The sequence below is a fragment of the Biomphalaria glabrata genome, chromosome 14 (assembly GCF_947242115.1).
Source record: "Biomphalaria glabrata chromosome 14, xgBioGlab47.1, whole genome shotgun sequence".
NCBI lineage: Eukaryota > Metazoa > Mollusca > Gastropoda > Planorbidae > Biomphalaria > Biomphalaria glabrata.
The window spans coordinates 36859364-36880619 of NC_074724.1; the positions used below are offsets into that span (position 1 = coordinate 36859364).

At 35.6% G+C, this 21256-nt stretch overlaps 1 long non-coding RNA gene and 1 pseudogene across 1 annotated transcript; both read left to right on the top strand.

Moving 5' to 3' along the window:
* Positions 1-12076: 12076 nt before the first annotated feature.
* On the top strand, positions 12077-14449 carry LOC129922800 (uncharacterized). The gene is made up of 3 exons (XR_008774696.1): positions 12077-12135; positions 14024-14173; positions 14362-14449. It is a non-coding gene; the product is annotated as an uncharacterized LOC129922800 (long non-coding RNA).
* Positions 14450-19785: 5336 nt separating this feature from the next.
* The window catches only part of LOC129922751 (dynein axonemal heavy chain 6-like), a 51624-nt pseudogene continuing 50153 nt past the window's right edge, over positions 19786-21256 (top strand).

Below are 21256 nucleotides of genomic sequence, written 5' to 3' on the forward strand. Positions count from 1 at the left end.
TCGAAGTAACGCACGTAATGTCCTTTAGCCCCCACCCCCCTTTTCCACGCACTCCCACTAAAAGGAGAGGATTAGTCGTGGGTAGATGTTGAACGTGGCCGTGAAAATTACGTAATGAGTCTCAAGGCTACACACTGGCGGTGTAAGGAAAGTAGATCAGCATATAGTACAAATGGACGTTTGGGGAGTTCAATTTTATAGGCTTTGCAGAGCTTTCAAAAACTTTGGTAGACACATTTCAGTTTTAACCATCATAATGTTAATAACAGTAATACAAATAATAATATAAAGGAAATGCAGATAGTTAAATTTCATTGGGCAGTGTTGAAAGGGAAACGAGTGTTTTGTTGTTGTTGTTTTAATCATATATATGTGTGTGTGTGTGTGTAAGTGTTTGTTTAATAATGTGTGTATGAAACCTTTTTTGACTTTTTTTTATTTTTCATTCTAAAGAGCAAAAAAATTGTATGTGGTACTGAACATAAAAGGAATGGGGGAATATCATACCTTCTCGAAAATTGTAGTAAATAGGCCCTATATTAAATTTGGTTTATGATAGAGAAGGCGGGGTTAAATTGGAACATCAACAATCTGCTATAAGCAGACTAAGTATCTATAAGAGACCAATATTCCATTAAAAAAACGAGAAATGTTTAACTCATCTGTCTTTTCAAAACATATTTGATCGTGATTTCTAGCCGTTTTGCAATTTCCAACCATATACCTATTAAATATTATATTACATAAATTTACATATATATTCAATAAAAATTAATTACCACAAATAATATTTGAAGGAGGTAACACACCTATACACTCACACAATAGATCTTCGTAAAGGGGCTACCCATTAACAATAGAAAGAAGGAGTGTTGATAATGGAGATTAAGACTGTTTATAAAATATGAATACTACTTAAGTTGATCAGTATATTTTAATTCCTATAAGTAACGCGCATAAAACCTTCCTCCCCATTCCCACTCTAATTTTAACACCTTGGTATACAATGCTGTTCCCTGCCCTTAACTCCAGTGTGTAGCCTTGAGGCTCATTGCGTCATTTTCACGACCTAGCTCAACATTCTACCCGCGACAAATCCTCTCCTTTTAGTGGGAGTGCGTGGAGGGGGGGAGGGCTAAGGAGGTGAAGAAATGAGAGGAGAATCATCATTTTATAATGGCTCTTCATCCGGAGTTATTTTTTTCACACATTCTCGTGATTGTCATTTTCCCCCGTTTTGTCAGCTTTTCTTTTATATCAAGAAAATTCAGTAAGAATCGTTATAGATGCTATTTTTTTTTATAACGTCACCGATAGCCCATGGTCTAAGGATGAAATATACGTTAAAATTTTAATATTATTTTCAAAATTAAGGTCGCTATTTAAAGAGTGCCTATTTTCCAGTGCCTAATTTTCCGTCTTGTCAAAAAAGTGCCTAATTATCCGGGTGCCTAAATTTCCTAAACCGAGAGGGAAATAGAAAACCAGAAAGAAAAAAAAGAGAAAAAGAAAGATTGAAGCCCCGCCTCAAAGAGAATCTTTTGTCACCTTCAGCCCATCGTACAAATATTCGTGTCCCTAATGACACTCGCCCAGGGCCAGGTCCAGTGATGAGACAGTCTCTGATTATTTGTTATTGTAGTGATGCTATTTTAATTTTTTTAAACAAATTTTTGTAGGAACCAAAGGAGGATACAAGAATAATTGCATACTAAACGACGAGAGACAGAGAGAATAAGAGAAAGAAAAATATAGAGATGTTGACATTGTGCTTATGTGAATGTGTTTGTATATAGAGTTATTCCCCTTGGTAAGAAAGCTCCTATTGTGTGTTATGAAAGAGTTTGATGTACCCAGCGTCGCATACAGAAAATCTAATATCGACTACCGGCGGACAATGAAGTGGCAAAATATGTAGGTCACAGATGGGACTGCATATCCACGAGAAGTATTGCATTCCTCGTTAATCTTGGGACTCGAAGACAAGCCTTATTATTATTATTTAAGCTAACATAAGAGGGAAAGAGAAAAAGAGAGAGATTGGAGCCCCGATGATACTCGCCCAGCGCCCCGTCCAATGTGTTATTGTAGCAATGCTGTCCTCATTGTTTTTAAATAAATTTTATTAGAAACCAAAGGAGGATACTAGACTCAAAGCATACCAGACGAGAGAGGCATAGAGAACGAGAGACAGAGAGAAAGAAAGAGAGAAAAAAATAGACATGTTGACATTGTATTTATGTATGTGTGTTACGTTTTACGTTATACGGATGTATGCAAACGCGACATGAAGCTCTTCAAAATCGACACTGGCAACTGGAAAGAGGTGGCACTGGACAGATCCACATGGAGAGAGAGCATAAAGGAAGGGTCACAGATTGCAGATGTCATACACAACAGAAGCAGAAAGAAGGGTGAAAATGCAACGGCGCCTGGTGATTATATATGCCCAACCTGCGATCGCAGCTGTGTATCAAGGATTGGCCTCTTTAGTCACACAAGAAGTTGCAAAGGGAAAAGATCGTCTCTCGAGACGTAAAATGCCACATGTAGTTGTTCCCCTTGGTAAGAAAGTTCATACTGTGTTGTGTGTAACCTGTGTTTTAGAGAGTGTGTTATGAAAGAGTCTCTTGTATCTAGCGTGCAGTGTTCTTTAGTGTTATATTAGGCTAATGAGTGTACCATTATTTTAAGCTAACAAGAGAGGGAAAGAGAAAAATAGATATAGAAAGAGAAAGATAGAGAGGGAAAGAGATAAATATATATATATATATATAGAGAGAGAGATCGGAGCCCCGCCACAAAGAGAATCTTTCGTCATCTTCAGCTCATCAAACAAATATTCGTACCCCTAAAGACACTCGATCAGGGCCTCATCCAATGCTAAAGTCGTCTCTGAAGACTGGCCACCTTTGAGAAATAAATTACAATTTACTTATTTTAAAGATTAGAAGTAGTAATACCATCTCCCAATAGAACTAGTCCGTCGCAATAGGACGAATTTTAAAGACTCAAGAGATGCCTACATGCCAAAATGGAAATGTGTATTCCCAGACCTGGAAATGTGTATTTTGAGGGGCAATTGTGTATTTTTCTAAATATAAAGAAATATACTCAGGAAAGACTAAAATCCTTCAATCTCGTAAGATACACTAATACAGGCATGCAGCAATCCAAAAAAAAAAAAAAATAACACAGTATAAGAGTTATATAAGACATGCTGTAAAGTTTTCAAAATATTAACACTTTTAGTCTTTGTCGTAGTTCATAGACTTTTCTAGAATATGAATAAGTTCTTTACATTTGGCAATGATGTTATGATCATGGTGCTTCTAGTGTTTTATTCCTGGTTCCGTAATGGCACCAACAGAAAATTCATTTCAAAGAATATGACTTTATGCTAGAAGTGAATTTAGACTTAAACCAGATGCAATGGTTTGTTTGTCTGGATCTAGTGACATCTAGTTTTGTTTATGGCTTTGTCTGCACAAAATTCTGGAAAATATGCAGGTCTCAACTGGGTCTGCGTAATTATGTGAAACACTGCTCTCACCCGTAATCTTCGGAATTGAAGGCGAAAACAGCCAATATTATTATTATACAAAAATGATGTCAAATAATTTGCAGTGATTACACACAAAAGTTAATCTCACTGTCATGACTTTCTTTCAAATCCTTAAGAATAACCCCCTTTTAAATATTTGGGCCTACTGTTTTTAGTTTAATTGTAAATTTAGTTTTATTCTTTTAATATAAACATTATTATTGCTGAATTCACTACAAAAATAAATTAAGCTAATGGGAAACTTGTGCCTCCTGCAGTCTGACAATATTAGAAATTTCAAGCTTTAAATTAGCCAAAGCAAGGCAAAGGTCTCCTCTAGTCGCTACATCCAGTCTATTACTTTGCTTATTCATTAAGTTTGTCACCCACTAAATCTTGGTTAACCATGTATGTTGATGAAAAAGCTAAAACATAACTCCATTTTTGACCACAGTTTTGGAACTTTACTGAAACATTTAAATGCAGCCACATCTCAGTTGTGCATCCAGGGGCGAAGCCAGGAATTTTCCATCATTTGGGGGCCAGGAGGGCTTTAACTCTTTGGGGGCCCCTGCATTTTGCGTAATATTTAATTTATTTAATGAAAAAGACACTCATTTGGGGCCCCACAAAGTGGGGGCCCAGGGGATTTTCAAATTGTTCCCCCTCCTCCCCCCACCATAGCTACACCACGTGTGTGCCTTCTATGTTAACATCCCAGCTAACTTAAGTTTTTAGTCTAATCTCTTTTTTTATCATTTGTTTCACAAAACTGTTGAAAGATGAGATTATTTTTGGCATGGGTTTGTATTTTATTTACAATTTTATTTAATTAGATTCAAATAGAAATGAAATTGCAGGCTTAACTTTTTTGTGTATTATAACTTACTAGGTGAATAGTGTGAATAGGTCTGTTCTTTATTCTATATTACTATGAAGTCATTGTTGCGTTCAACCACTGATGGTTTCCTATATGTGGTCATTTATAATCTACATAACTAGACAATTTTAAAATAATATTTCATCACTAACAGATCAGATGTATAACATATGTTTTAAAAATTTTTTTTTGTTTTAATCAATTTTCAAACAGTATCATAAGACTTTTAAAAAAGCTATGCATTTTTCTAAGAGGCTACCAAAACATATCCAGCTTTGCCGTTTTATGTTTTTAATGTTGTTTTAATAGTAGATCTTTATAATTGTTCATGAATATTGTTTTAAAAATTATTTTTTATATTGCTATATGTTTGTGAAGCCGACTTGGTTTCATAACCTCATCAGAAAATGCAATCATTCAAAGTAGAACATACTTTTTATCTAGTGGCAATTCACTAAAACTCTTAGTAAGGCTGATACGCTGATAGCGTCCCCATCGGAGACCACTGGTGACTGATCTGGAGGCTGGGGCAGATTCATCAATGGTTTGTTGGTTTTAATGTGCATAGGGCCTATGCCATAGGCTATTTAATTTATAGCTATTTTAATAATTCTATGGAATTGTAAGCTAATGTCCTGAATGTGAAATACTAGAATCTAGAATTCTAGATCTACTACTAGACTAGTCACTAGACCTATATTTGCCCAATTTTTAAAGCTACAATGTACCTAGTCAGTTAAATTTAGCCTTTTTTTTTAGGTCGATAAATAAAATACTAATACTTAGACTCTTAGTACTTACTTGTACTACTTGTAGCTTTTTCACAAGAAACAGACACAAGACTATCAAGTATAATTGAGACAGACGTCAATTCAACCTACACAACTATAGTCTCCAACATCTTACAAGCAGCAAAAAAATACATCCCCCGAGGCCAAGTTAAGAAATACAAACCTTTATGGACACCTGAATTAGATAAATTAGTAAAAGAAAGAAACAATGGCCAGGAAGACTATAGAAAAAAATCCTACTAGAGAGAACAAGACAACGTACAACAAATTGACAGGGCTTATAAGATACAAAATTAAAACAGAAAAAAAGAAAAAGTGATAGTTGGAATTCCTTTTTAATCTGTGTGTTGTTGAGCTTGTCTAGGTCAAATCTTTTCCTTTTGTTTCTTTCTGTTTTATTGCTGGCCAGCTTCATTTTTAGTTTGGCAACAACTAGGTGGTGGTCTGAGCCAATATCTGCTCCTCTTCTGTTTCGTACATCTAGTAATGTGCTTCTCCAGTTCCGCCGTATGGTAATGTGGTCGATTTGATTCTCTGTTTTATTGTCTGGTGAAACCCATGTCACTTGGCATTTTTTGTGGGGGAAAATGCTGCCTCCTATCACTAAATCATTAAATGTGCAGAAGTCTGCAAACATTTCTCCATTTTCGTTTATGGTGCCAAGTCCATGGGTGCCCATACTTTTCTCTCTCTCTCTGTTGTCACTTCCCACTTTGGCATTCAAGTCTCCCATGACGATCAAAACATCTCTTGTAGGTATTTTGTCAACTATACTTTGCAGTTGGTCATAGAATGTATTTTTGTCAGTATCACTTGCAAGGTTGGTGGGAGCATAGCACATAATGATGTGAACATGTGAACTTAAAAAGTGGACCACAACATGCGAACAACTAGATCTAAACAAGGATGGTCGAAAGGCCTGGACCCTTCTGCACCGGCTAGCAGGAAAGAAACAAATAACAAACCCCCAACCTATAAAAGGCACTGACGACATAATAACAGAAAACCTTAAAAAGGCTGAAACCTTCAATAAATATTTTGCCAGCATTAACAAGTCAAAGCCAAGAAAACAACTGGACCAGGCCTTCAGTAATATCTTAAAGAAAGAAGAAAAAACTCCAACAGTCAACTGTCAGATCTTTGACACTCCCTTCACTCTACATGAGCTCAATACTGCCCTAAAAAGCCTCAAGTCAAGAAAATCCCCTGGAGCCGATAAAATAACAAATGAAATGATTCAGGGACTAGGACCACAGGCCCAAAACTGTATACTTAACTTTATCAACCATACATGGAAAACTGGAGACATACCACAGGAATGGAGAACCGCAAACATAATACCCATTTTAAAGAAAAAATAAACCACCTGGAGACCCAAAAAGTTATAGACCAATATCTCTAACATCCAACATTGGCAAAATGGCAGAAAAAATGATCAATAACCGACTTTGTTGGTGGCTAGAAAGTACTTGCTCACTCCACAATGCACAAGCTGGCTTCGGGAAAGCAAGTAGAACAGAAGACCACCTCTTTCGTTTTATCCAGGACACAGTAGAAGGGTTTCATGAAAACAAGGACACTACAGCAGTATTTATAGATTTGCAGCAAGCCTATGATAGAGTGTGGAGAAAAGGTCTATTTTTGAAGATGAAACAAATGGGCATCCATGGAAAAATGTACAGCTTGATCAGGGCATTCTTAAAAAACAGAACCATCCAAACCCGATTCGAAGGTGCCATCTCTAGCAAAAAAAGTTTGGAAGAAGGACTACCACAAGGTTCAGCCCTTAGCTGCACTCTCTTTCTAATCTTCATGAATGACCTCCCGGACCTCATTTCGGTCAATAAGGCACTTTATGCAGACAACCTTTTAATTTGGACTACAGAGAAATATCCAGTGCTGACTAGATCCAAACTAAATAGAGCCCTCACAACTATCTCCACATATTCAAAATTATGGAAAATGGAAATAAACAAAGAAAATCTTTAGCCACAGCAACAAAACAGCAAAAAGAAACTACATCCTAAAAATAGAGTCTCAGACAATAAATAAAGAAGAAAATCCAACATATCTTGGTGTAAAACTAGACCAAAGACTGTCTCTAAAACACTTTATGGCAGATTTAAAAGAAAAGGCATCACAAAGATTAAACATAATAAAACACCTAGCAGGAACATCATGGGGAGCTGTCAGATCTGTAATGGATAACTGTCTCTCCATACAAGTAGCTGCCAACAAAACCTATCAATCATCATTAGATACAATCCAAAACCAAGCCTTGCGGTTTATTAGTGGAGGTATGAGAACTACTCCCACAGCAGCCTGTGAAATAGACTCCAATATTGAACCTCTTAAGTTAAGGCGCAACAGAGCAGCATTAGAAGCTATTGAGAGATACAGAAGGTTGGAGGACGATCATCCAAATAAATTACTAACACAGAGAAATAGGAAAAACAACCAAAAAAAGCAAAGGACTCTGATCCAACTTACTGATGAACTAGCCCTAAAACACCACCTACCCAATAACAGAGAAAAAATTACCAGGTTTTCAAACATTACACCCGGACTAAACTACAAACAACCAACCATCAAAACACATTTACTAAATAACACCTTAACAAAAGAATCAAATCCACTGGAGCTCAAAGTAGGCACGCTTGAAACAATCGAAAGCTATAAAAAAACAGCTATCCATATTTATACAGACGGATCGGCTTTCAAAGCTACCATCAATGCTGGTCTTGGTGCCTTCCTGATCTTTCCTAAAAATAAACACTTTGAGATAAGCGCACCCTGTGGTGATTACTGCTCAAACTTCCAAGCCGAAATTGAGGCAATCACCATAGCACTCCAGACAGTGGAAAACAAATTATATGAAGGAGTGCAACCACCATCAGATATTGTTGTCTTTACAGACTCCCAATCTACTCTGCAAGCACTTAACAGCAGCACCTCAAACAGCCCAAGAGAGTTGACAACACTAATTGTGATAATCCACCAGATGATATCAAAATTAAATATCAATACCACTACAGTGGATCCCTGGACACATTGGCATCATGGGAAATGAAAAGGCAGATAAGCTATCAAAGGCAGGTTCATCTATGGAACAACCAGATAGACCTGTTAACTACCTCACCCTAAGGTCAATGTTAGTCAACAATCACAAAGAGGAGTGGCTCAACCAATGGGCATCAGGAAACACAGGCAGAGCCATGTACAGAGAAATGACTACGCCTAACAAACTGGACAGTATTAACTTCCTCCCCCGCAAAGAACAATCTACAATCTTCCAACTAAGAACAGGACACACACCACTATTAAATTACCACCTGAACAAAATAAACTCCACACAACTACCCCTTTGCAGACATTGCGCCCACCCCTTTGAAACCGTAAACCATATCCTCTTTAAATGCCCCTCCCTAATCCACCTTAGGCAGACCCTACTTCCACTACAGCCCAACATAACCAACACCCTGTACGGCAGTGCTGAACAGCTGAAGAAAACAGCACACTTTTTTCCTTGGCACAGTCTGCAAAAGAGCTCACAGCTCAGCAGCAATAAAGCTGGCTAGAAGAAGAAGAAGTACTACTTGTAGTAATACTAAAACTAAAAGAATTTAATAAATAGATCTAGATTCTAGATTCAAAATTTCAATCTAGATAATAAGATATACTTTGTGAGGTTGGAGTTAGATTCATATAATATATAGATCTATAATCTATACTCATACTCATGATACTCAGGATACTGGTAGTGGTAACTGGTTCTACTTTTCTAGATTAGATCTATATAATATATATATATATAAATATTAATACCAAATATAGACTCTCTAGTTCTATTAGTAGATCTAGTAATTCTAGTAGTTAGTATAGTAGTAGACCTATCTATCATAATCTATGGCTATAAAAAAAATAGCCTATATACTAGAAATACTACTATTAGTAGCAATTACTTATTACTAGGACTAGAGACACTCAGACAGAGACACTAGACTAGACTAGATCTAATCAAATCTAATCTAGATCTATATAAAAGTATAGATCTAGATATAATAATAATAGTATAGTAACAGTATAGTTACTAGATCTAGGTAACTAGTAGATCTAGTCTAGTATAAGTATAAGTATATGTATAAGTATAGATTATAATATTAAATTAAATAGATCATGATCATGTAGTCAATAATAGCTAGATCTAGATAAAAATTAATTAAGTCTAGATGTAGTACTAGTACATACCATTAGATAACAAGTCTAGGAATAAGCTGACACACTGAAAGGTACTCCACTTTGTTGGCATCAGCAAGATCTAGATATTCTAGGTCTAATTAGTAATAATTAGTCTAGATGTCTAGTTCAGTAGTTGAAATCTTCGCGCATCAGCGCAAGAGAAGAAAAAGTTAAATATCGTGGTAAGATTAATCCATTTCCGGCATGGATGCACTGATCTATATAGTTCTATATGATTGAAACAACTTTTTGTTTTTGGTTTTGTTCTTTTTGTTTTTGTTAGTTTGTTCATGGTTTGTTGTTGTTGTTGTTGTTTTTTTTTTTTAATTAATTTTTTTTATAAATTTTTATAAAAATTTTTAAAACTTTTTTTTTTGCTTTCGCGGGAGGAATGCGTATTTCCTTTTCAGATGTTAAACCGTACTCGCGTGTCCATTTGCGTACAAAAATAAGCAAGATACTTGTAGGCATCTCTGTGAAGATATAATTTTTTTTTTTCAATTTTGTATACCAAAAATTAGGTGATGCTTTCATTATCTGCTGGTGTGTGAGCATTTTAAATTACACAGACTAAGATTTATAAAAAAAATTAAAATCTAATTCTTAATCAGTAAAAAACAAAATACAAAAGAAAACTTCGGTGTATTCATAAAGTTGTTTCTGCTTTTTTTTCAGAAGCTAAATCCTACTATAGAATTTTATAGGGCCTATTGATATTTTAATATATAACTATTAAATTTTTGACACCATTATTCTCATATTGTGTGTTGCTATGTCTCGCCTAGATTGTAATTTGGTTCTAGATGACAATTTCACTTTTTGTGAATCGTGTGAAATTGGGAGGGGAGGTGGGAGATTCATTACTAGTAGAAGAGGAAAAGAAACTAATTATTCAAACAATGTAAACTTATCGCGAATACCGAATAATTGTAAACAGCTGTATATGGGACGGGAGGCGAAGGAGGTGGAACTACACATTAATTCGGTGACGGGTGCAGATTTAGCCAAGCTATGGTAGGCCATTTAAAACAGAAAACTATGCCAAAAAGAAGAACTAGAATCTATTCAAGTTCTAAGATGATACAGGGTGAGTAGGGGAAGGGGGAGGGGTAGACCTACAGAATAAATATGTAAGGCTTTCAAACTTTCAACTTTCAACGGAAAAGTCAGGAAATACACGATATAACAAAAGTATGATCTGTGATGTAATGGAATTAGAAATGTAATGGAAGTAGTCATGTAATTAATGTAGTGACGAAATGGAATTAGCAATGTAATGGAAGTAGTTATGTTATGAATGTAGTGATGTAATGGAATTAATAATGTAATGGAAGTAGTTATGTAATTAATGTAGTGATGTAATGGAATTAGCAATGTAATGGAAGTAGTTATGTAATTAATGTAGTGATGTAATGGAATTAATAATGTAATGGAAGTAGTCATGTAATTAATGTAGTGATGTAATGGAATTAATAATGTAATGGAAGTAGTCATGTAATTAATGTAGTGATGTAATGGAATTAGCAATCTAATGGAAGTAGTCATGTAATGAATGTAGTGATGTAATGAAAATGATGATGTAATGGATGTAGTTTTACAATAATAGTAGTTATGTAATGGAAGTAGTTATGTAATGGAGGTAGTGATGTAATAGGAGTAGTGATGTCAGTGACGTAATTATGTAATGGGTGTACTTATGTAATGAAAGTACTTATGTAATGGGAGTACTTATGTAATTGCAGTACTTATGTAATGGAAGTAGTTATGTAATGGAGGTAGTGATGTAATAGGAGTAGTGATGTCAGTGACGTAATTATGTAATGGAAGTACTTATGTAATGGAAGTACTTCTGTAATGGAAGTACTTCTGTAATGGAAGTACTTATGTGATGGAAGTACTTATTTAATGGAAGTAATTATGTAATGGAAGTACTTATGTAATGGAAGTACTTATGTAATGGAAGTACTTATGTAATGAAAGTACTTATGTAATGGAAGTACTTATGTAATGGAAGTATTGTTGTAATGCAAGTATTTAGAAAATGGTGTTCGTTAAATAATGAGAATGAGGATAAAATTAAAAAGTCGTCTACTGAGAGTTTAGGCACCTGTTGTGCTCCTACACTTTTTCAAAAGCTTTTTTAAAAAAATACTTAGTAAAAATAATAATGTTTATATCTAAACGCATGCCATTTTTTACATGAAAGAAATAGAGAACTAGAAAATTTTTTGCCATTTTCCTTCTTTAAAAAAATAAATATACAAATATTCGTAAAAAAAATAAAATATTTTTGAGTTTATGGAGGGTAAGGCCCTGGGTTGACGCACTGCTGTAAATACGGAGCTGCATTTTTATATTACGAACACGCTACAAGCGGACACTTCTTAACCACGTCGGAATTGCCAACCGTAAGATTTAAAGTAGGCCTATAGTCGTACTAATGAGAACAAAAAATATGAAAGAAATGTTAACAACTTAAAGTTTCTGACCCGTCGAAATTGATATGTTTGAATCTCTATTGTGGGGCTCCCTTTTGCTCTTGCGGCGTCCCCGGGTCAGTAGCCCCGCCTGCCATCTCTGAAATCCGCCAATGTGCATTGGAGAGCTTATATCCTTGCCATTTCCGGTCATAACAACTTTACAGAATCGGTAGGAGGAGTTCGTTAGCCTTGTCTGGCTAGGTAAAAGAAAATTGAACCTTTGCGGCTATATCCAAACATGGGAGAGGATTTGTGAGTCAACCCTAAAAAAAATAGGAGCTGATTACCCTTAGGCAGCATGCAGCATACAGTTCAACATTCTGGCAGAATGTGCGACGCCCCTTATCCCATATTGTATCGGCACTTGATGTTATTAGACACGTCAGCTACGTGGAGAGGGGTGGGGGGCTTATATGTGGGCGACATCGCTCCGAGTATAGCCAATGCCCAGGCTTTCATTTTATTATTTCTGACAGATGATCCACAGTCACTTTGCGACTGAAGGAGGCTATAATGTTTAGAGTACTGTATTAATATGTTATTGGGAAAAAAAGATACAAGAAAAAAAAAAAACAGCAAGAAAATGAATGATAGGGGCCTATCAAATCATTTGTATAATATTTTTTAGTTGAAAGCAGGTCTCTAAGCTTATTGACTTGGCGAGCTACACAAAATGTTAGAATCTCAAGGCGCGGGCCGCACAAAATTCCTTACGCAATCTGAAATAATGAGGTTATTATGTAGAGCCTCCCCTTTATCACTCAGCGTAAAAGACAATGTATTATGTATACAAGTAGGATAGTATATGTATGCATTTGAGATTTAAAAATATAGTACTCTGTTTTCTTATATTAATCAGACTGTTTTTTTAGTGATTATTCTAAAATAAAACACATTAAAATTGAAGTTAGCCTACATATATTTTTAAACAGTAGTTTGATTTTTTCTTTTTTTTTTTCGGGGGGCGGGGGGGGGGGAGTCAGGCGTGACCTCCGTGACTGTCGAAGGCGCCTGGTCAGGAGTCAGCTGACCCGTGACGACTATTAATGGGTCGCAAAATTTGGTTATTAGGAGAATTGCGTTTTAAGACGTTTGACGAATAATAGCCTATATTGCATATTGCTGTATATTGTCTGTCCATTTGCTACGGTTGCAGAAGGGAAAATACAGTATGTATTAGACCAGTGATGCCCAAAGTACGGCCCGCAGGGGGTTCATCCGGCCCGCCGAAACGTCGGCACAAAAGTAGAAAATCAAATCCTCACCCCTTCAAAACTGTTAGGGCCTCCACTTTTTCTCTGAAGGATTGGTACCGTGACCTTTAACGATTGTGCGTTTATGAGTTTATGAAATGGGAATCTACCAAGAAAAGTGAATGGATCTTTTTTTGTGGAACATGATAATTAGCCAGCATATTTGTTTTGTAAAGAAAGTCTGGCTGTTTCAAAAACAACAACATATACAGCGGCATTATAAAACAAATATGAAGGCCTTTTTGGTTTAAGCCGCGTATAAAAGATTGGTCAAACTACGCCTGGAGATTGGAGGGTCGATGGGAATATTAACCAAAAAGAGACAAGAAAATAAGTTGGTGGTAAAGGTAGCTACAATGTCGCTCACATTTTAAGTAGAGAAATGATCCCATTTTTAGACGCGTAAAAAATGATGACTTTAAATATCCCATTAATTAATACTAGATCCAATATTTTCAAATAGTTTTTGGAGAATTTGGATTTCATTATTTTACCTTTTATTGATGTGGCCCGCGACACGCGTGTCGAAAGTTAAAATGGCCCGCAGGTCGAATTCGGTTGAGCATCACTGTATTAGACCATAGCCAGTGGCAGTCTGTCATGGAAAAATAAATGTATGAAGTCATTATGAACATTAGTCCGTCTATCTCTGTCAGTTTTTCCTATGTTCGTGTGTAAAAAAAAAAGAGGTAATCGCGGAATAGAAGGAAATAAAACTTGGGTGTAACTGTATATGGAAATGAATGGGAAAATAATGGTAATAATTGTTTCGAGAACTTGAATACTGCATATGAAATATTATATGCAAGGTTAAGACATTCTTGTTTTGTTCCCAGACCATGGAGCCTATCATCTATAACTCTAAAAATTTGATTGACCGAGCATTGTCTGGGAGAGATGCCATTCTTGTGAAGTTCAACAAGTGTGCAGAGAAAGATGGCCAGACTTATTTGTCAGAAGCAAAGAATGTGTTTGAGAAAATGCAGGTTGGACATTTGAAATACCTTGTTTACTTTCCGTATATGTGCATTGTTTATTGTGTTTATTTTTGTTGTTGATTAATATATGGATGTGTTTTTATACTTGGGAACTTTTACTTTACTTGGTTCGCCCATTTTCTAGTGTAATTGTTATGATTCTGAATGCAAACAAATGAATGCTTTCCCCCCAACAGAATCCAATGCTCCTAGATCCTAAAGCAGATCGGGAAGAAGTCCGGCAATATTTGAATGACCTCTTAGAGCAAATGGAATCTGTGCAACAAATGTCTAAGGCATTAAAAGATCGTCAAAAGGAGTTGAAGGTTCGTCTGAAGTTCTTTAAATGAGTGCAAAGTAGGTCATTTGTAAAGTAGTTCATAATGGTCGTAACAAGAGATGCGTGGATATCAGATTTCTAGTGTGCACCCTCCCCTCAAGAACTTGGTCATGACACCATTGCACAATCAAATGCGTCTTTTGGGAATGGCTACATCCAATGTTCCTTTTTTTTTTGTTTGTTTTGTCAATTTTGATCTTCATTTTTTAAAATTTCAATCCCGCCTCTTCGCTTGCACGCAAAAACTTAACAATCGTCTGCTAAAACTTCATTGATCGTGATAGCCAACATTTTTTTTCTCTCCATTACTATATAATTTGTTTGTCCAGTAATTCGTTGTTCGTTTGCAGTCCATCAGTCTCTTCATTTATTTAATTAACCCACATAGCTAAAAAGATCATTTACGGTTTAGGTGGAGGTGATTAAACTGGACTATCTACATGAAGTCCAAACCGAACTTAAAATGAGAGATGTGATGTGGACATGTATCGATCAATGGGACAACACCGTACAAAGATGGACAGAGGTCAGAAAATTAAATATTTGTAGAAGATAAATACTCGTTTCGATGTTCACAAGTTTTGTTTTATTACAAAGATAGACCAACCTGTATGGTATGGCAGCAACCAGGGTTAGGCCTATAACTCGGATCTATAGTGATGACTTTCCGAAGCGCTAATCATACGACTATTAGTCAGCTATCCCAACCAGGCAGTTAATTAATTCTTCTCTAAATTTGAAAAACGATTATATTATTATTATTATTATTATAGCTTTTATAAAGTGCTACTTTCATGCTTATAGCATGCTTATATACGCTATGGTCCAATCCCATTTGTGGACCAGTGGGGAGAGGGGGCATCTGTAGATGGTTTTCCGTGCTGTCGTTAGGCGCTCAGTAAACACAACTCTGCTCGAGTCAAGTGTCGAACCTCGAGTCCCAAGATAGAGCACATTGGAAAGATGTGCTAGAGAAGGTCAGGGCCGCCCATGAGCTGTAATGCCACTGGGATGGATGAATTAATACAAGAGAACAATAGTTGACATTTACCTAAGACTTGTCTGCTAATTTGTCTCTAATCTACATCTTAAGGTAAACGATATAACAATTCTTGTTTGTTAAATGCGTTATTTTAAATTTTCTTTAAGGTCAAGCCTCTTTTCCCACATTGTCTGCACTTTGAATATCTTCAGGTTCTCGAGTTTTTACCCGCTAGAAGCTTGGACGAGTGTTTAGTATTGGTCATTGTTCAAAAATAACTTTTGCATTTGAGCTAAAAAAAATTAGATCTACTTCTTAAAAGATTAACCGAAAAATAAAATAAAAAAAAAAGTTTCGCAACGTAACATAAAGTTTTTGAGAGCCGTAGCGCTAAACTAGATGTAGATATATTATATATCGATCTATATGCTAATTGTGCCTATTTCAGGCTATGTAACATACGCCAAAGTATGTGTCATTGTCTGCAGCTGATACACTTTGACTTTGCTAATTTTTAGCGGCCCCCGAAAGGGGAAAAGACGCTATTAGTTTTGTGTGGAATGCCTGTCCGTCAGTCAAGTTTTTCACCTTTTTTCTTTTCTGAAAGCGAAAAATCTATTTTTTTAAAATCACTTATGCAACCAGTTATTTCATAAAAATGCACCACTTTTACAACTATTTACTATTTGGGGATATGACTATTTAACATATTTTTAACACATTTCCAGAAACAGTGTTACATTTTTTGTCAATTTTTTTTTACATTTGTATTGCTTAGTTAAGTAAGTGCTGTTATACTATTTACTACATTTTTTAAAGAGAAAAAATCTATTTAGTATGCATATAAGTTGGGCATAAATTAAAACAACAATTAATAAATAGTTTTTCATATTATCGCGTGAACTGCAGCGATGCATAACAGCCACTAGACACTCCAACTAAAGGATAATATTTTTTTTTTAAGGAAATGTTTTGTTTTTTTAAGAATAAGAGATTGACCCTTTACAAAACAATTAGATCAATTATATATATATAACTATATATATATAGTTCGTCCATCGTGGTTCGATGATAACCACTTTTGTCTTCCAGGGGGCTGAGGGCTTTGCACTGGGGTTTTGTGCCTCCTCATGTGGCTTGTGAGACCTATGTGAGCCTGGAATGTTCGGCTGTACACTGGGCAGGTTATTCCAGCTGGAGCTAGTGTCATTGGCCTTGCTTTTCTTCTCTGGCGTTTTTCTTCTGCCAGTGTTGTTCTGTTTTCCTCAGCAACCTGTGCGTCAGTTTTCATAGCGCGACGCCTTGATGCTCTGTCATGTGCCTCTATCTCCCATGTGGCTGGGTCTATGCTGAACGCCTTCAGAGAAGCTTTGAGGGTGCCCCTGTTCTTGTAGCGCTTTCCTTCCCTTAATTGGCCATACAGTAGTCGTTTAGGAATGCGGCGGTCTTCCATTCTGCAGACGTGTCCTGACCATCCCAGCTGGGACTGCATCAGGATTGTGTGGATGCTTTGGTGAGCCGCTCTTCGAAGGACTTCAGTCAGTATCTGGTATCTTGTCTTTCCATTTGACATTCAGTATTTTTCGATAATGAAATCGACCTGCGCATTGCCAAGGCCAGACGGTCTAAAAATGTCTGGAACAGACGATGTATCACAACAAAGACAAGCTAGGGAGCTAGGGATCTATGGAGCTATCATCCTCACTACATTGCTTTATGCCTCAGAAACGTGGACAGTGTACAGAAAACATGCTAATAAGAAACTGAACCACTTCTACATGACATGAAAAATACTGATATGTCTAAGAGCAATTAGATATTCATTATCAGTTCACAGCTAACTTCACATCCACTTTCACCTATCCATTGGTCTGCTGGGGCACCACACAAGATCTGTCAACCTTCTTTCTCCATTTTTCTTTGTCATTTGTCTTTGATAGAATTTCATTCTGATGTTCTTTCTGAAAATATTGAAACCTGCCTTTTTACCTGCCTGGGTGGACCACTTCGGGTGTCGATTTTGTGTTTCCACACAAACTGTCTTTGTAACCTTGTTTTAAAAAGTTGCCATGATAATGTTCTCTCATTCAGTATTTGATCATTTTAATAGATGTAGATCTAGCGACTAGCCGCGCTAGGTCTAGAACAAAAACAAAACCTTTACTTATGTGATACTCGATTTTATTTTTAATGTTGTAACAAATAATATTTGGCCTGCATCACAATCCGGCCTTATTTATTCTTCCTTGAAGTCTAATCTATATATATCTAGATCTATATATAGAATCTGTCACAGATCGTAATATAAACAAGCATGGCGTCTGCTACACATGTTCAACATTTGTGCAGTTCTAGCTACGTTATCATTGAATGTGAGTGGCGATAGCAATATTTATAAAAACAACACCGAAAGTCTTAGTAAAAAAATTACACCCTCACAAGATTAGATCGATCATTAGTATCATAATTATCAAAAGCCTAATATAAGAATCTACTAATACTATACTAACTACTAACTAGTAGTAATATAGTGACGGTCATTATATACTAGTAACTAGTCTTAGTTTAGACTCCTAGACTAGAGTACTAGTCTAGAGTCTAGAGGACTAGACTCTACTGTCTAAGTGACGTCTACTTCTACTCTCTAGACTAGAGTAGAGTAGTGTAGTCTTAGGTCTAGGTCTAGAATACTCTAGAATCTAGATCTAGTCAATCTAGACCTGGAGGACTAGTCTAATGATCTAATCAGACTAATCTAATCTGATCTTGTCTAGTCAGTCTAGATCTAGTGACTCTAGTCTAGAGTCTAGATCTAAATCTAGTCTCTAGTCTAGCCAGTGGATTGGCCAATTCCCTGCCTAGACCTAGAGATCTATTACACTATGACTATGACTATTATATTACCATTATTGTATTATACTAGAATCTAGTATTGCCTATTGGTAATTAGATCTACTATTTTAGTATTTATTAATTATTAGTCTAGATTATAGAAATACATTTCAATGAATTTCATTGTTACTGACTCAACACTGATTGTAACATTTTGATGCAGTCAATCTAATGACTAATCATATGATCTATAATAACCTAGAATAGAACTTTAGATGTAGTACAACTAGTGCTATATCTACTACAAGACAATCTAACTAATAAACTAGAGCCCTTTCATGGCTCCTGGCCTATCAAACTTATACAGTTTTATACAGCCCTATCATAACTCCAGGCACATCTAATACAGCCCTATCATGGCTTGCATTACGGCCAATCTAACTGTATTAGTGTTATTTAATTAATACAGCTCTATTTTCACTCCAGGCCTGTTTAACTAATACAGCACTTTTCATGGGCTTATTTATATAGCCTAATAATTTGACTCCAGGCCTATCTACCTAATACAACACTATTTCAGCTACACGCCTACTCCAGGTTTATCTGCTGGTCATATTTAAATCTCAAATAAGGTAAATATGGGAGAGCAATGGAATGGAGTAGCACAGTTATTTCTCTCTCTCTCTCTCTCTCTCTCTCTCTCTCTCTCTCTCTCTCTCTATATATATATATATATATATATATATATATATATATATATATATATATATATATATCTTCCCTATAACATGCACATACGCCTACACAATAAACTGACTTTTGACCAGACTTTAGAAAACATTTTAAGTTCATTGATAACATGTGGAGCAGCTGTTCAACTATTCAAAGTCACAAGGATAGATATTAATGAGTGGCAGATGCATTTTCTTTTTGGTTCAAATAAGAAGGTTGCTGCAGTGTCTTTCATTTATCAGATGTCTTTGTAAAGATAATTCTGTTTCAAATGAAAATTAGGAAAGCTGTGTAAAAACAAAACCATTGTATTGTTAAATAAAAAGATTTACTACTACATATAGGAAACCCTTAATGTGAAAAGGGTAATCTATAAAATGAATGTCTGCATATGACTGTTAAGAATCTAAACACTTCACTGTTAGGTGCACTGTCCCAATGTTTCCCTTGTTTATTTAAATAATAATAATAATTGTAAGCCCTAATATTTTTTACATTAAGTTTTTAAGTTTTATATATATCTAGATTTAGCACCAAGTCATTGCTTGCATTTATTGAAATCATTATATTAGACATGCATATTGCAAATATTGCTGTAGTTTATAAGATTTTAAACACAAAAAAAAAACAAGATTAAATAAAAAAATATATATATATTTGCAATAAAACAATAAAAAACTTTTAGAATTGTGTATTAATTATTCCTTTGGTTGTGTGTGCTACCAGGTTCCATTCATGAACTTGGAACCAGAGGAGATGACCTCCACCACTATGAAATACCTGAAGACGGTTCAGATGCTAGAGAAAGGTCTACCACCCAATTATGTGGTCAGCATGTTGAAGAAGAAAGTTGAACTTATGAATCAGAGAGTAGGTGTTTGTTTTCTGTTTATTAGAGGCGTAATTCCTCAATTAGGTTTGCTTCATTTAGATTTTTTAATTAACACATAAAATATTTTTGTCATGATACATTTAGATGTGAAGTTTTTAGCTATGTTACACTAGGTTTCGGGTATACGTTTGGATGTTTCCTTTGTTGTTACCACAATTTATTGTTTTAGAGTGTGTCTCAGTAGCATTTCAGTACGAAGTAAGGTTATTGTTGGCAGCTTGAGATTTTCAATGGTTTCATTGTCATGGAATTTTATTGGGTTTGGTAGGCCTTGGTGGCATCCATCTCTTCTCCCAAAACCAATTATTTTTTTAGGCTTTCTCCAGACAATGGAAAGTATTACATGACTAATCCACTCATCCCTTGTTTAAGGTTGATGCTGGTTTTGATCTCCCCTTGGTATTTGATTTTCCTTTAGCCTGCCATATCTGGGGGGCATTCTTCTACTAGAAAAAAATTTCATTAATGCCATATGAAGTTCGTAAATAGTTCAGAATACTTACACAATTCGGGAAAAGAGAGGTGCAGGAGGAAGCGTCTTAATATCTATTGCAGACAAAATTAAATAATTACATTCTACCCATACCCATGTGTCAATCTAGTCATGTAGACCAATACCCATGTGTCAATCTAGTCATGTAGACCAATACCCATGTGTCAATCTAGTCATGTAGACCACTACCCATGTGTCAATCTAGTCATGTAGACCAATACCCATGTGTCAATCTAGTCATGTAGACCAAATCTGACCAATACCCATGTGTCAATCTAGTCATGTAGACCAATACCCATGTGTCAATCTAGTCATGTAGACCACTACCCATGTGTCAATCTAGTCATGTAGACCAATACCCATGTGTCAATCTAGTCATGTAGACCAAATCTGACCAATACCCATGTGTCAATCTAGTCATGTAGACCAATACCCATGTGTCAATCTAGTCATGTAGACCAATGCCCATGTGTCAATCTAGTCATGTAGACCAATACCCATGTGTCAATCTAGTCATGTAGACCTACATTTAGGAAGTTGTAGGACACATTCAAGCAGTCTTATAAATTTCACACATATTTGAGTTATTTAATTGGTCTATTAAAATTAAACATTGAAAATATAAAGTAAACAGTTGACTAAATGTGAATAGTTTAATATTAAGAAAGGGCGAAGTTGATAGAACATATAGAATCAGAGAGTGATTGCAGGCTAGTGTAAGGTACAAAACAATAAAGTTCAATGAAATTTAAATGCAAATTTCTTTTTGATAAGACTTCCAAAATTTGAACAGCACAATTAAAATTTAAAGTTTTTTTTTT